This window comes from Arvicanthis niloticus, chromosome 14 (assembly GCF_011762505.2).
Source record: "Arvicanthis niloticus isolate mArvNil1 chromosome 14, mArvNil1.pat.X, whole genome shotgun sequence".
NCBI lineage: Eukaryota > Metazoa > Chordata > Mammalia > Rodentia > Muridae > Arvicanthis > Arvicanthis niloticus.
In genome coordinates this window covers 20,445,535-20,459,249 of record NC_047671.1, presented here as the reverse complement: position 1 = coordinate 20,459,249, position 13,715 = coordinate 20,445,535, and the positions used below count along the sequence as shown (strand labels likewise).

Below are 13,715 nucleotides of genomic sequence, written 5' to 3'. Positions count from 1 at the left end.
AATTCAGAATACACTCTCATTATCTATAGTCACCTCACTGTGCGATGGAACATGACAAAGTTCCCTTATGAAAGGACATTAACTATGCAATTTGTTTCTCCGTACATACTCTGTAATCAAGACCAAAAGAGAACAAATGCCAGCATTAGGCGTCATGGCTGCCTTGCAGTCTGAGTGTCCCATAATGTGATATCTCAGCAATGGCTGTTCTGGGCTGGGGAGATGCTCACAGGGTAAGAGTGCCTACCACACAAGCATGAGGATCTGAGTTCGGATCTCAGCACAGGCATACAGAACACATTCAGGGAGTCCCCAGGCTGTAGAGAAGGAGAGAAACAGAATAATCACTGGCACTTGGCCACTAACCTAGCTCTAAGTTCAGTGACAGAGCTAGTCTCAAGGAAAAGAGGTACAGAGGTAAGGATACCAAACATACTCTTCTAGACTCCACACACATGCACATCTGCATACCACATAGTGTACACACACACATACACACACACACACACACACACACCTCTTTTAACCAAAACTGCAGTCATCGTGTACAACAGTGGGAAAGCCATGTTCCGTGAGGCAACAGTCAAAAAAAAAAAAAAAAAAAAAAACGAAATGAAGATTCAGAGTTGCATGGCCCATGGCCCATCTTGGTGCACTAGGAAAATTCTTTCCTAAATGGGTGTTAAAGTGACACATGGAATTTCCTAGGCAAAGTGAGATTTCGTTTACTCTCTCCCGTCATGCCACTTGTACATTTATATCTTAATGTCAAACTAAGCTTTTTGTGGAAATAAGCAAAAGCATTGTTTTCAATAATACATCGTTCCTTCTGTGCATCCTTTCTTGTCTGCTGAGAATGGCAGCTGTGCGCATGCATCCCAGCACATGCGCACTATCCAAGGCTGTTACGACTTGAATATGAAATGACCCCACCCCCTCAGGCTCCTGTTTCGAATGTTTGGTTTCACAATAGCAGATGAAACTGTTCTGAGCCATTATGGAAGCTGTAGGAAGTGGAGTATAAGAGGAGGAAGTAGGTATCTGGGGGTAATTTTCGGAGTACGTTATCCTTGTCCATTTCCTGTTTTGTTCTGTTTCCCAGCTTGGTTTAGCACGTTGCACTTGACTCGCCCATAGTAGAATGAACCCTTGACAGTCAAGAGAGAAAAAAGTCTCTTTCAGTGCTAAGTTGTCCATGCCAGTACCTGGTTTTAAGTGAAACCACAGGCTGTGTGTTTAAACAATCAGTTTGCCCAGTGTGGGGATGTTGTGGAACATTTGAGACTTTGGTTTCTCCAGTTTGGGGATGTTGTGGAACATTTGAGAGTCTGGTTTTTTCGTGGAAAAGTGGGTCCTAAAAATGGGCCATGATGTTTGCCTCTGGTTCAGGCTGGCTCGAGTCATGCTGCAAACGCCTGTGATACGGGCAGACCTACTCCAAGTCCCACAGCTTCTCTTCTATGATGAACTGACTTCTCCGATACTGTGAGCCAAAATAAACTCCTCCTTACATTAGACGTTACTAAGTGTTACTAAAAGTAGCCAACAAGATGGACAAGATGGTGCCCACAGTTGGTAGCTGCTTTAATTGGTAGATATAGATTTAATTATCAGTTCTCTTGAAAAAGCTAGTTCAATACTGGAATTTTTATGAAGGACAATGAGTGAATTGGTTCTAAGTGAGGAGGAGGAGGAGAAGGAGGAGGAAGAGGGCAGAAAGAAAAGGAAGAAGAGAAGGAAGAGAAAGAGAAGGAAGATTTCCTGGAGTTGTGGACAAAAGTGGTATTATTTTCCAGGTACTAGAAGGTCATCACTCATATTAGAAATATTCTTCCAAATTGGTTTTTAAATTAAATATTCTGACTTTCTGAGTTATTATTGCCCGTTTTGGCTTGGCTTGCAGTAGTCATAAATAATCACCTATATTGGCTTCATCTTATCTTTTCTGGAAGCCTGTGCAAGCTCCGGCATCTAGAGGTTTAATTATACCGTTTCTCTCCTCACTGTTCTTTTCCTAGACAGGCCCCTGCAATCAAGCGGATCCTTGGCACCTCTTCAGTGGAAGCTCCTCTGACACCCATCAAGTTGTTCTTCATTAATGCCTTGGTAAGTCTTCAGAATCAAAGAATAACTTAAAAATAGACATGCTTTTCAGAGACCAGAGCCAAAGGGAGCCCTACATTAAAGGGTATTTAATATGCCAGAGATAGGAACCAGAGAAAACCGAGTACGAAATATGTAGGAGACACAAACTCCCTGGAGGAGTGGGTGGGTTGGACAGAAATTTATATAAATTAGTTTATCCACTATATTTCTTGTAATATTTTCACTACTTTCAGAGTTGTGAACTTTTTTGACAAAACGATTTTTTAATTAAAAAAATTGTGTGAGTGAATGCATAAATGAGTAGGGCTAGGGTAGGGGGTGTGTGCAACTGAGTGCAGGTGCCTGAAGAGGCCAGTATCTTAGGATCCTCGGGATCCAGAGTTACGGACACTTATAAGCCCATCCATTTGGGGGCTGGGAGCTGCTCTTGGTCACTCTGCAGGAGCAGGGTGTTCTCTTAACTGCTGAGCCATCTCTCCAGCCCTCAAAACAGCAAAGCTTGAGAATATTTCCTTGGACTAGTTAGATCCCAAGTTAATGCTAAAATAAAAGCAATGTTCATGTAAGATCTTAATTATTGTACACCACAGTTAAAGATCCAGGAAGCCAAGACATAGATTGGGTCCCCAGGAGGAAATTACTGATAACATTTGACACAAATAATGCTGGAAAAAGTGATGTTGGATGTGATTTTAGTTTGAGCTCACACAGAGGAAATAAATCATTTTAGCTAATAAGAAAACAATCACCACCCAGATCCAAGCCAGGCTGAGTAAGCCAGAAAGTCATTGAAAACTTATTGGGATTCAGTAAATGGATGGACCTTCTTTATCTTGTTAAGAGCATGAGAGCACAAGATATAGTTATTATTTTGTAGAAGAATTCTCTCACACAAGGATTTACTTCTGTTACTGTTTTAGTTCTCTGGATTTTTTTTTTTAATGAATACGTTTCTATTTTAAAAATAAAGAAAAGCCACTTCATGGAATTGTATGCATTATTTCTAACAAACTTTCAGACCTGTAACCATCTCTACCCATTCTTCTTAAATTCCTGGACTAGGGGGTAGTGTGGATTATTTCTTCTCTCTACAGCCATCTGTATCGCTCACATCTTGTTCCTGCCATGTTCTTGCTATGCCATCAATGTTATCTCTGTTCTCTGTCTTCAAGATGTGCTTCCTGCTATGGCTTAACTAAGAAATGATGCCATAGACTCATTACTGAATACTTGGTAGTCGCTCAGCTGTTGGCCCTAATTTGGGAGAAACTGGCTATCTTACGAGGTATGCCCTCACTGGAAGAGGTGGGTCATTGGGAGTCTTACTCATCTGTTTGTACCTGATCCCAGGCTCTTGGCATCTCTGTTTCTTGTCAGCCAGAACTCCAACAGTCCAATCATCCACAAGCTGTTTCCTGTGTGTCATTCCAACTCACCACAGGCTCAATCAATGGGTCCATTGACTATGAAGGAAAATCTCTAAAACCTGGAGCCAAAATATGTCTTTCCTTCCTTTAAGCTGTTATACTGCATGTTCTGTCATAGTAATGTGAAGAGTAAGTAGTACTCTCCCATTGATTTTCTCCATCAGCTGTTGGTTATCACTGTAAACCTTATCCACTTGAAATCACTTTCCTGGCCCAGTGAGATAACTTCGACAATGCTGCGTAAGGTATGAAGGACCACCCTTCCTCACTTACCCATTGGACACTATAACACTCAGTTCTTCTCTTCTACTTGTTCATCTTAGATGGTATCTATCTTAACTGAGTCTTCAGCTATCATCTGTGATCACAGATTGATAAATGTCCACATATGTATTGTCATGTCACCTCCAAAGGCAGTTTGCAAAGGTATTTCAGCCATCGGTGTGAGTTAGGCTACACTCATCATCCTATTCTTTGGTTTTCATAACATTATAATGCAGTGTGTGTGTGTGGGGGGGGGGTGTAACCCACATGCCATGGGTGTTTATGTGAAGGTCACTGGCCAAATTGCTGGATTGTGTTCTCTCCTTTTACCATGTTGGAGTCTTAGGGGCCAAACTTAGATGTCATGCTTGGTGGCAGATGTCTTTACAAACTAAATCATCTTTCTGGGCCTATAATCCAATTTTTGAATTATAGAAGGTTTACAAAAGTTTCACTACTTCCAGGATTCTCTAGCTTAGTGAAAATTCCTGCTGTGCATTCTCTTGTCTAACTTGGACACCTGACAAGTGCTACTTCATAATGGTTTCTGAGCCTATTTCTTTACCAGCTTCCAAGTGTTTTCATGTGTGTGATCTGTGCATGTGAGTATTTGGAACCAGGGGTGAGTGAATTCAGGAGCCAGAGGTCTATGCTAGCTAGGTGTCTTATTCTCATCTTGTTTGACTTATTTTTTGAGGCAAGGTCTCTTACCAAGTCTGGAGCTTGCCAGTTTGGCTATACTATCTAACCAGTGACCCACTGGTATTCCTGTTTCCAAACCCCAGTGCTACGGTTGGAGACATACACTACCATGCCTGGATTTTACCTGGGTGCTGGTGATCTGGGCTGCACTACTCCTCTTTACCCAGGGAGTCATCTCCCCAATCCCCTATGATAGAAGCTTGCCAACCAAGACTTTTAAATGTCCCTGGAATCTGCAGCTTCTTGCATTTCTATTTGCTTCACCTTCAAGCACACTACTATGATCTCTTGTCTACATCGTTGTTTTCCTAACTAGGATCTTGATGCCTTCAAACTCTAGTCAAAATGATCTTCTAAGAATCCAAATTAGATATTATTCTTTTTCTTGAGACTCTTAAGAGGTACAGAGACCCACACCCAAAAGTTAGCTTGGGAAGCCCCTCGGAAGAGGAGGAGGAAGGATCATAGAAGCAAGAGGGGACACCAGAAGAATATGGCTCACAGAATCAACTAAGCAGGGCTCACAGGCAGTAACCATGGAGCCTGCATGGGTCTATGCTTGGTTCTCTGCATACATGCTGTGATTGTTTAGATTGGGGTGTTTGTTGGACTCCTAGCAGCAGGAGTGGGGGTGTCTCTGACTTTTATTTGCTCGTGGGACCCTTTTCCTCCTACTGGGTTGTCTTGTCCAATCTTTATGTAAGGGTTTATATCTAGTCTTGTGGCATCTGTTGACATCACTGAGAGACCTCATCTTTTCTGAGAGGAAACCGAGGAGGAGCAGTGAATCTGGGGGATGGGGGCCGGGACAGACTGGGTAGAGTGAAGAGAGGGGAGGCTGTGGTCCAGAGATGTATTGTATGAGAAAAGAATAATAACATAAGCATTCTTTATATTGAAGCTCGGGTTCCTCTGTAACGCCTCTCTCAAGTATGCTCAGTGTCCTCAGTCTGTGCTTCTGTGCCCCTTTGTCTTTCACTTCAGAAGAACACAGCTGTGATGGTGTATACGTCCACACACTTGATGATAAACGTCTCTCACGAAGAGAACAAGTGTAATCAATACCTATTCAAAAATGTGGACTAAACCATGCTTGTTAAAACATGTGTGGCTAGGAAAGGCTAAGAGCGAGCTGATCCTGGTCCACGCTGAACACTGGGGATTCCACAGAAGGGACTAGGAGTCTCTACCTGCCCTGCACAGTCTGGAAAGAAGCCGAGACCCTTGGTTAGGAGGTCTCTGAGGATGAAGAAGTTAAGCTTACATGTATGATGGCGTACTAAAAGACCAGTCACTGTCGCAGCTGGATCCTACCCCCTACTCTGCAGTCAGTTTATTGCCGCTGCAGGCTCCGCAGACCCACTTTGTAGTCAGTTTAGATCTCATTCTTGAGACTGTTCTCTTGACACTCATCCTGAAGTGACTGATTGCAAATTACAAGCCCCCTAAGCCCTTTCAAATTTAGGCTAAAACAATTGGGCAGAATTCAAGATGATTGAATGGTAAGGAAAGTATGTATTCATGGAGTGTTAGAGCCGAAAGTCCTCAGCTCCGTGCCATCAAGTTTTAGAGGACGACTTGGAGGCCTCAAACTTTGAAGGACTCTTTCTCTCACACTGAGCTTTTTGGAACAGGTACATCTGAAACACATTCAAAATGACTTTATCACCAACCTGCTGCTTCTCAGACCCATTTTTTTCACAAGTCCAGAGAGGAAAACCTTAGTTCCTACCTACTCATGAACCAGGCCTAAATCAGACCCCATAACAAAGACAAAAAAAAAAAAAAAATCTAAGTTCTTAAAAATTATCAAAATAAAATCTTTTTTATTTCAGTTTCTACATATGCATATTCACCATTGTGAAAGATAACCTATTGTTTCTAGATTCTTCATGAGTGGTAATGTTTGTTGCAGCGATGATGTTTCCACACTCATGATGGTACCTGAGAGTGTACCTTCCATTTTGCTGATATGTTCTTTGTCATGCTGTTTCTGAAGAAACAAACCTAACATATTTTGTCATGCTTTTCAGGGAAAGATAGCAGCAAGAAAATGGTAATCCCTGGCCAATAGCCAGAAAGGAATTGTGATCTGCAGTTGAACAGTCCTTTAGGAACTAATGAGATTCTGGAGCTAGTTGGTATCTTGACTACAGGCTGTGAGAGAGTCCTTTCATGAGTGTGCCTGAGTCTGTGTGTGTGTGTGTGTGTGTGTGTGTGTGTGTGTGTTTTATACATTTGTGTATGCATACATTTATTCCTGTGTGGTGGCAAGTGAGTGATATCATGTGTCTTTCAATATCACTCTTCACCTGAACTTTCTGGGACAAGGTCTCTCATTGAACCTGGAATTCGTGGTTTTGGCTAGACTAGGTAAGCAGCAAGCCCAAGAGATCATCTCTCTGCTTCCTCACTATGAGGGTTATAGATGTGGTCTGTCTGCTTGGGCATTTCACATAGTTGCTGGGATCTAAACTTAGGTCCTCATATTTACACAGTAAGGATTTTACCCATGAGCCACCTCCCTAACTCTCATATCACAGGATTGTTTTTTTGGGGGGGAGGGGTAAGCATAATAATTTAAAAGTAGAGGTACTTGTGTCACTCAACACTCTTCTAACTGCCCAGTTCCTAAAGTGTAATCTCAGTTTCATAGTTTAGCATGGAAAGTCTTTTATCATTCGTTATTGACTAAGTGTTTCAGCTTTCTCTCTTGCTGTGCTGGAATGTTTCCCCCAGCTTTCTCTATATAGCTCATTCTTCCATAGTCCCCAGCATTCCCCACAACTTCCAATATTCGCCTTTCTTGGAGATTCTTGTTGTAGTATATATTAAACAAAGGCCGCTGGACGGGCTGACTATCTAAGCGAGGCAGCTCTGCTTAGCTCAGGCTGCCATGCGCTGTAGCCTGAAACCAAGTGCTCCGCAGCTGGAATCGGCCAGAGGCCACACACCTGCCACATCTAGAAACGGCCAGCCAGAAACACCGGCCCTGCCACCCACAAGATGCCAGACCATCCCGCCATCTACACAGGCCAGGTAGGAAATGAGACTCTAATGCTTAAATATTAATCAAAGGCTTTATATATTTGGTAATGTTCAATAACAATATGCCCACACAATTATAGATGTTTCCCAATTAACTAACCTAGATATAAGTTGTTACCCAGGACTGCTCCTGGTACATGTGTGGCTATCCATGGCACCTCCTACATCTCTCTCTCTCTCTCTCTCTCTCTCTCTCTCTCTCTCTCTCTTTGTCTCTCTCCCTCACCTCACTCCTCTTCTTTCTTTTCCTCTTTCTTTCCTTACTCCTCCCACCTTAGCTCCTCCTACAGATTCCTTTCTTTTGTCTGGGCTCTTCTTTTTCAATCCAGCTCACCCCTGCTCCTTTATAAATTATTTCTAATTTCACTAATATATACATTGTATCATTTCTCACCATACATTATTAATTACATAGGTGATAAAGGAATCTTGCATGCCATACTTTTAATCTCTAAACCTTCTCCTTTGCTTCCTTTTCAAGTAAACAGGTACATTGCTTAACATGTATTTCTTTGCTTTGGTTATTTGTGCCTGTTCATGCGATTCTCTGACTTCCTTATTTGGTTTTCTTTCCAAAGGCAAATGTATTGAGTAAATGGTGCTGGATATCCAGAAGAAAGGAGAGAAGACAGACAGTCCAGGGGATGACAGTTCCATGGAGTAGAGAAAGGTGGGACCACAACACATTGCTCCAGGGGAAAAGAATGTAGAAAGCACTAGATCTAGTCATAAAGCTCTATGCTCTGTCACAGGGTTCTGACTGCCTGAAGATTCTCAAGTCTCAAACACAGATTAGAGATAACACTGGCAAGGAGCAAGTACATTTAGTGTCCCTATGGCGACTATGTAGTCAGTGGCTCAGAACTAAAAGAATTCTGTGTCTGTGTAAAGCCCAATGAGCTTTTCTGCTCTGGAGAGGGAAGGGAAAGACAAAGACTATAATTAAACTTCCTACATCTGTTGGAATGGCTTGGTGCTGAGTGAGCTTTAGCTTTAGTTAAAATAACAAAAAGAATTTCATATTCAATGCACTGTGTCTGTAGACTAAGACTTATTCTAGTGGGATGGTTTGAATAGGAATAACCCTCATAGACTCATATGTTTGAATGCTTAGCCCTGGCACTATTAGGAATAGTGACCTTATTGCAGTAGGTATGGCCCTGGCGGAGGACTCGTGTCACTGAGGAGATGCCTTTGAGGTCCCATATATGTTCAAGATAGGCCTAGTAGGGCAGGCTCCTTCTGCTGCCCGTGGATTAAGATGTAAAACTCTCGGCTTCTTCTCCAGTACTACGTCTGCTTGAATGCCACCATGCTTCTTGACATGATGAGAATGGACTGAACCTCTGACACTGTAAACCAGCCCCAATTAAATATGGTCCTTTATGAGAGCCATGTTCATGGTTTCTCTTCACAGCAATGGAAACTTAAACTAAGATGTCTAGTATAGATGGGCCCTATGCACAAGAAATATGAATAAAATGGCATTGAAGTTCGTCATAGTTAGTACCCTCAGCACCAGTGAGAGAGGGTATCTTTAAAGAAGCCACAGCAAGGTGGGTGGGAAACCATGTCCTATGCACAGAAGACTAAAGATAAGAATGACAGTGGATTTCTTGTTGGAAGCAAGCTAAATGAGGAGGCAATTAAGCCATAATTTTAAAATGCTAAAAGAGGAAAACTATCACAGCCTATGATTTTCATCCAGTAAAAATATTTTTCAAAACACACAGAAAATAGCAATATCTTAAGAAATACAATGGTGGGGAGCATTTGTCAGCAACATCTACCATACAGGAAATATTAAAAGGTCTTTAAAGAAGGTACTGATGTCATCTTGTAACAAGGTTGTTCACTAATGGTTCCAAGCTGCAGGCGATCATGTCCATGTCCCTGAACATTTGGCAAAAACCATCTAGAGATATTTTGTGTGTGTATATGTACAGTGGTATAGCACCTAGGTATGTCCTACTGGGCACAGGACTCCTTTCCACAGAAAGAAATGTCATAACAAGGACACTGAAAATTCAAGGTCTCAGCAAGGAGTATAAATATCTTTACACTTCTTAAATATCCTTAAAATATTAGAGACTATTTAAACTAATATATATTTTAGTATACTATTTAAACATATAATATATATATATATATATATATATATATATATATATATATATATATTAAAAGCTATGGTATAATATTGAGACAAGGATAAAGACAGAAATGCCTAGCTGTGTGATTTCCTGTATTGCATGGGGGGTTATATTTACTACCTGAAGGTTGATGGGCATAAGTCAAGTATCTGTGCTATCAACCCTCATGTAAAACTAAACTCACAATAAAAAAATAGCTAGTAAGTAAGCTAACAAAGGGGTAAAAAGAGTCCTTGGAAGAATCAATTCAAAAGAAGGCAGGGAGAAAAGGAGAGGGCATGAACCAGAAGGGAAAATGGGGAAAAAATAACAAAGCAAGACAAGATGGTAGATTTAGGTCTAACAGTATTGACAATTATACTGAATTTAATAGGTTCTACAACTCAGTTAAAAGCTAAACATTATCTGACTATACACTTCTAAAAGAGACCCATGTATGCTCACCTATAAAATAAGTCTTGGAGTAAAGACACAAATATTTTTAAAATTAATGGACACAGATACACAAATGCTAACACCAGTCAAAATGAAGTTGGGTTAGCTATATTATATCAAAGAATATTTGTAGGTAGAAAGATTATTTTGTCAGGATGCCACAGCCAGTTCAGCGAGAGAACATAATAGTTCTAAACACTTTCTCCTAATGACAGAATTTCAAAATGCATGAAACATTTTGAAAGCTAGAAGTATTTCAAGTAGATAAACTCCATGGTTGCCAGAGATTTTGATACTAGTAACTCAATGACAGAGTAGGTAGCCCACACATCAGTGAGATCTGAAGGCTTAAGCAATGTAGGAGGACTGTGTGGTCTGATTGACACAGCATACCTCTAAACTTCAAGATATACACGAGTTTCCAGTGCACACAGGAAGCTGATCATATCTGGGGGACATAAAAGAAGTGTCAAAGCATGTAAGAAGTGCTGGCAATCATTCAGACTGTACTTATGGGACATGGAGCATTTAAATTAGAAATTGCTAATAGAAAAATCCCTGGAAATTTCTCAAATATTCCCTCCCTCCCCCTTCCCCTCCCTTCTTTCTTTACCGTCTTCCCTCTTAATAGTTCCTCTACCCTTGCTCTTGTGTAGGTCATGGTTGTGTCCAGGTTTTATGTGGATACTACAGGTTCAAACTCAGGTCCTCTTACTTGCACAGAGAACACTTTTATTCACTGAGCCACTGTTTTAGTTAAAAATTTCCAAATATTTTTAAACTAAATAATATGTCTTGTCTGTTTTAGGTCCAGTAGAAAGTATCAGCTCATGGGGATTTTGTTGTTGTTCATTTTTGTTTGTTTGTTTGTTTTTTTCATGGGGTTTAAGTAGGTCTGGCTAAATTGTTACTGAATACCATGAGTGAAAATTTTTGCATGTAGATATTAAAGAAGACCATAATATTCTACATGTTAGTATGTGGCTAGACCAAAAGTCTTAGGGACAATGTCAGACATATTGTGCATTGTTACCAGCAGGGTCCTAGAGCTAGGTGTGACTCAATTCAGATTTCTAGCTCTGCTGTGTAGAGCCTGTGTGTAAATCATTTCAGTCCACGACATCTCAGAGCCTCATTTTCCTCCTCTGTCCTTTGGACATAACAGTACCATCCTATCAGGCTGTTGCAATGATGAAGTTATATTGCTTTGGTGGGCACTTAATAAAGTGTTGGCTTGTTGGGGTTATATTACGTAATTTGCCATTTAAAGATATGCCTTATTATGGTAGTTTAGCTTCTAAATGTAGGAGGCTTCCTGCATTGGTTCCCGTTGAATGGGGTTTGTAAACCTGACTTTGCAGGAGTTCAGTGTGGCTGTTGGTTGGCGTGATTTTTTAGGATGTTCTGACACTATTGCTATCCTTTCTGCAACATTTCTAAAGAGTGATCTGGTCTCAGAGGCTCTAGGCTCCCTGGGTGAGTTGATTTCATACCAAGAACCTTTGGTTTGGAGGCTTACTTCTCCTGGCTGATCTCTCTAAGAGATCCAGCAGGGCAATTTTGCAGGACTCTCAGTTCCCACCGACTTTCTCAGAAGCTTCACTATTTGTTTTGGAAAGCAGTTTAAAAAAAAAAAAAAACCAAAGATTTGCTTTTTCTCCTCTGACAGTTTGGCTGGATTGCCTCAGTGGCACCCTGTTTGGGGACATGCCCCCGTCTCTCTCCCTCAGCCCTTCCAGGGATAACAGTCTTGTGTGATTTTAATGTGATCATGTCTTTGCCATGTGGTCTATCAGCTGTCACAGACAGTGTGTTTGAGAGTGTCTAGAAGGGGTTTTAATTGGCAAGATCCTTAGTAAAATTTGCAAATTAGTGATCCACCGGCTGATGTTATGACAATGTCTAAACACTATCAGACCATTTTAAAATAATCTTTCGACGATACAACATTCATTTTAATTAGCCAGAGAATGTTGGTCCCAAAGGAAGCTGCCTACAGTTTTATGGACTCAGCATGGCACTACGGGATGGGTTCTGAGCTTCACTGGGAAAACAACAGATTTATTGGAGTTATTTATATTCTACTCAACTTATGAATGTGCCGGTCAGTGGTCTAAAAGATGACATAGATGGAGAGATATGAGGGGAAAATATGTTCTTCTTTCTAATGGAGTAGCATGAGAATCTGGACACCTGGGCTTTTTAGTTCAGGCTCATACAGGATTTGTATGATTCTCGGCAAGTACAGCAGCAACTAAATGTGACTGGGCATCTACTGAATGCCAGTCATACTGCATTTGGTATCTTATAACTTGAGCAATAACATAAGGTGAGTGCTGTTAGCGTCTCTATTTTTGAGATGTGAAAACAAACTGAGGTTCAGGGAGAGAAATAAACTAGACACACAGTGTGCCTTGGGAAAGGAGAGGAAGAGACTCACAGCCCTGCTGAGGGACACTGGGCTTTGTGTAATCCTATCAGGACTTTGTCTGTGGGAGCTTAACCTTACTGAGCTGAAACCTTTTCTTATCTGCATAATGAAGCAATGAGATTACATGTTTTATTTTTCACTTAGAAAGGGGATGTATATATAATGTACATCACTAGATTTCTGGTTGTCTGGGATGAGGTTCTACGTTGCCTATATTCTCATGAAATCTGGCAGATCTTTATCATACCCATGAGAGGGTACCAATTTAGTAACATGGTCCTGATTATTTTCAGTAGATTATTAACCATGCAAGGACCATTGTTTCTAGGTTAGTGCTGCACTTCCTAATTCTCGCTAGCTTATAGACGTGGACTGTGCCAGCTAAAAGTCATCATTGTTTATCTAGGGATATCAGCAAATTCCTGGTTGTGCTCAGGTCCCTTCAGATATCCTACCAGTATTTTGGTGGGGCACCCTTTTCAATATATTTTATAGTGTATCAGATTATGTGTTTATTCGAAATGAGAAAAAAATTTCTTGGTTCTAACCAACAGTACAGAAATATACCACAGGACATTTTTTTCTGGTATGAATTTCTTCCTTGAAGAATGAATTAAGAACCAACTCAGTCCAGACTGCAGGATGGAGATGCCAGGCATCTGTTAAAATGGTCCTTTGCTTACTTAGCCTTTTCTTTGATTAAAAATACCCTGTGGCCCATTTCTCTGAACTTCCTCTCTAACTACCTCTAGCTGCCTATGTGAGAACATGGTCTGGCAGAAGCCGTAAAATGTCAAGAGAGGAGACTTTGGCAATTGTTTGACATTTTGACATCTTACATTGTCAGAACTTTGTACTTTGGGTTTCTTAAGGGTTCAAAGCATGAGTAAAACTGGCAAGATAACTTTCGGATGTTCCCCTTCCATCCAAGGATTTTAAAATATTTCTCCAAAATTTTAAGATTCCAGGAGATGTAATTACTTCCTGAAAGCCCTCATGTGTGCAAGACTCTGATGAAACTCTGGGAGCTTTGATGTTCAATTCAAACAAGTCCACTGTCTTTTTGTTTCAATTCAAATAAGTCCACAGAGTGCTTCAACTCTCCTCTTCCTTTGTCTTCACTAACCACTACATCATGCTTTTGGATTT

General features: G+C 40.9%; 1 long non-coding RNA gene across 2 annotated transcripts in view; it reads left to right on the top strand.

Annotated features, from left to right (window-relative positions):
- Positions 1–13,715, top strand: part of LOC143434279 (uncharacterized) — a 54,242-nt gene that overhangs the window by 21,243 nt on the left and 19,284 nt on the right. For both annotated transcript variants that reach the window (XR_013103632.1, XR_013103633.1), the window contains exons 2-4: positions 2,019–2,106; positions 7,429–7,538; positions 8,126–8,217. This is a non-coding gene — a long non-coding RNA (uncharacterized LOC143434279). The remainder of the gene's footprint in view (positions 1–2,018; positions 2,107–7,428; positions 7,539–8,125; positions 8,218–13,715) is intronic.